This window comes from Olea europaea, unplaced genomic scaffold (assembly GCF_002742605.1).
Source record: "Olea europaea var. sylvestris unplaced genomic scaffold, O_europaea_v1 scaffold269, whole genome shotgun sequence".
NCBI lineage: Eukaryota > Viridiplantae > Streptophyta > Magnoliopsida > Lamiales > Oleaceae > Olea > Olea europaea.
This window is the reverse complement of record NW_019245290.1, coordinates 68,272-71,734: the sequence shown is the minus strand read 5'-3', so window position 1 is coordinate 71,734 and position 3,463 is coordinate 68,272.

The following is a 3,463-nucleotide window of genomic DNA, read 5'->3' as shown; positions in this document are numbered from 1 at the left end:
ATAGCTGAATTTTCAACTCCTGAAGTTCCTTTGGAGCCATTTTGTATGGAGCTTTAGCTACTAGTGCTGCTTCGGGAATCAAATCTATTGTGAATTCCACTTGTCCATCTGGTGAAATACCAGGTAGATTTTCTGAAAACACATTTATAAATTCTTGTACCACTGATATGTCCTCAATCTTTATCGTTACCTATTTTTCTCCTAAGATGTTAACTAGAAACCCTTGAGATTTTTTTCCCAACATTTTCTCAACCTACGCCAATAATAGTTGGAGATAGGGTTTGGTCTTTATTCCAAGGAAAGAAAATTGTTCTTCTCCTGGTTTCTGAAAAGTCACTTTCCTTTCTTTACAACGAATGGTTAAATAATTATATCCTAATCAATCCATGCTCAAAATCACATCAAAGTCTTTCATCTCTATCACATACAAATCAGCTTCAAATATTTTTCCCTCGATTTTAAGATTCACCAACCTAGTGAACTGATCTGTGTTTAATGTTTTGTCTGAAAGGATGCTAGCTTCTAATGTACTCTCTGACTTATCACAATTAATACTAGATTTTAACAATGAAATATGTTGATACAAAAGAATGAGTAACTCCTGAATCAAACATTACATAAGCAGGTGTATCAGACATCAGTAGTATACCTACTATCACATTTGAGTTCTCCTCTGTATCCTTCTGAGTCATAAAAACTCGTGCTTTACCCTTTTTTTCTGATCACTGTTGTCATCTTTCTTCTAAGTAAATGTGAGGCAATCCTTAGCAATGTGTCCTTGCTTATCACAACTAAAATAAGCATTCTTCCCATATAGATATTTACCACGATGAGGCTTACCACACTTAGGGCAATGCACAACTGTAGCAACTATGGCCTTACTGCCATTAGATCCAATATTAGCCTTCTTATTTTGCCATTTGCCTTTTTCTTTGTCTTGACAATTCCATTTTCTCTTTCCAACTTGCCCTTTATCTTGGTGGTTGTACAATTGACGGTGTTGCTCTGCATTTGCCTTCTAATACTAAATAGCATGAGCTCTTTCCAGCATCTCACGGTATGATGTGAAATGATGTAACATAAGAATCATCCTTACGTCACCTTTGCTCAAACCTTCGAGTCTTTTTAATTTCTGTGTCAACCAGGTATGGAGCATACTTTGAGAATTGATTGAGCCCCTGTTTGACCCCCATTACGTGGAAAAATTAATGGTTGGAATAGTATTTTTTTGAAAAATGAGTGGTTGAAAAAGAATGAAAAGTTTTCGATTTACGTGTAATATTATTTTATGGAAGATTGTGTGGTTGAAAATAGGAGAGAGAAAAATGAAATGTAATGAAATTTAATGTAATGGGGCTCAAATAGCGGCTGAATTTTCGCTCATAATTAGTCAGGGACATATTACCCTACTTGAGTTGAAGGAATTCGCTCTCCTTGAAATCCCTTAAAGATTGAGGAAAATACTTGTCCATCACTTCCTCTTTAAATTGTTCCCAAGTTAATGCCAATTGCTCCTGGGTCCTAGTTTACTTGTGAAAATATTCTTCGGACATTGGACGTTTTGGGCATCAGTGCAGTCGATTAGTCGAAAAATTTGCTCTATCTTATGAAGCTACTCCTCAACTAGTGGCTAGTTGCTCTATCGAAGGAAAGGTCAAACCTTCGAAATAATTCAACCACCGAGGCATAAGTTGGGAGAGTAATAAGAGCTGAGCTGGATTTTGATTCAACCTGCCAAGGTCTTGAATCGCTTATAGGAGGTCCCTTATCAAATTGTTCCTGTTTGCTCGAGACATTTTCCTTGAAATAAACTACAATATCTCTTATATCAGAAAATCGACTTTCGTTGGTAGCATATAGGGTATTAAAATATTTTTCAAAACCCCGCAGCGATTCAGGTTGGAAGGTAACCCAGCGAAGTTTACTTAAAGTGCCATATAAAATTCTACACACATCAAATTGACATGATTTCAAATTTATTAAGTAGCTAACCCCTGTGGCTATTAATCCCAATTAGTTTTGTCCAAAAATTTCAAGTAATGAGTGAGTTATGGATTTTTGAAACCAAGGGTAGAAGCTGAAAAATAGCAACACTACCCATGTGTAGTTTACTTAAGTGACATATAAAATTCTACCGACATTAGATTGACATGATTCCAAATTCATTCAGTAGCTAAACTATGTGGCTATGCAGCGCCATTGGTTTTTTTCTAAAAATTCCTAGGACGAGTGAGTTATGGATTTTTAAAATCAAGACAGGAACTGAAATTTTTAAAGAGACAGCAATACATTAATTTACTAACACTTCTTCTTCTTCCATTTTTTTTTTTTTTGTAAATGGTGATTTGTAAATTAACCTTTATAACACATATCTAATTTAAACACAACTTATTCATGAAGAAATATTCTTAGAATAGTTCCACATATGACGTCCGTAGAAGCCTGAAATATAAAATGAAATTTGGCTCATATTGTCATGTAATGATCTAGCACCATGAGCCTATCCCATAAGCGAGTCTTATACTCGACCCACATAAGAATGAAAGCCCAATACTAGTCCAATGTTTCTTAAATAAAATTTATTTACAATTTTATGGTGGTTCAACATGCAACAGAAGTCCGACCACCATACATGTTTTTTAGGAAAAATATTTGAAATAGTTATGATGGATTCAATGTCTCCCATGATTTGTACCCGACAACTAAAATTTATATTTTGTATAGTAAAATTTCCAAGACAAGATGTATACGTTATTTTTTAAAGGGACTAGATCATAAGTTTAAAAATGAGAAGTAAAAGAGATTTTATGGATTTCTACTTCGAGATTTATGTTGATATTTTCTTAACTTGTTAAGTGAATAAATCATTGTAGGGACCGAGGATAAAATTTATTTAATGACAATTCATCTCATCTTCCAAATAAAAAGCCATATTTTATATATAATATGGTTGAATGTTCAAAGCTCTAGTCAAACAAGTTTCAAAACTTGGTGGAATAGTCAAGAAATTAAACAACAAATTTAAATGCATGAAATGAAACGGCAAACTATCTTCAATTCTTTTAATTGGTTAATAATAGTTAAGATAGGAAATAGTAAAAAAAAAAAAAAAGTAATAAAATGAAACCTAAACAATTCTTCAATTATTTTCTTAAATGTTCAATGAAGGGCTGCCTTTCTAGACTTTTCTCCATTTCCTTCAAGTTAATATTCTTGGACTGAAACATACCATTTAAATTCCAAACACACATACACACACGTATCATAGGTTTCAATGTACCAAAATAATGTTGAAATGAAATAGCCCCCATTTGGCCCCCATTTTGGGGAAATGAAAATGGGTGGAATAGTTTTTTTTTTTTTTTTTTTTTTTTTTTTAAAATAATGGTTTAAAAAAAAAAAAAAAAAAAAAAAAAAAAAAAAAAAAAAAAAAAAAAAAAAAAATTTTTTTTTTTTTTTTTTT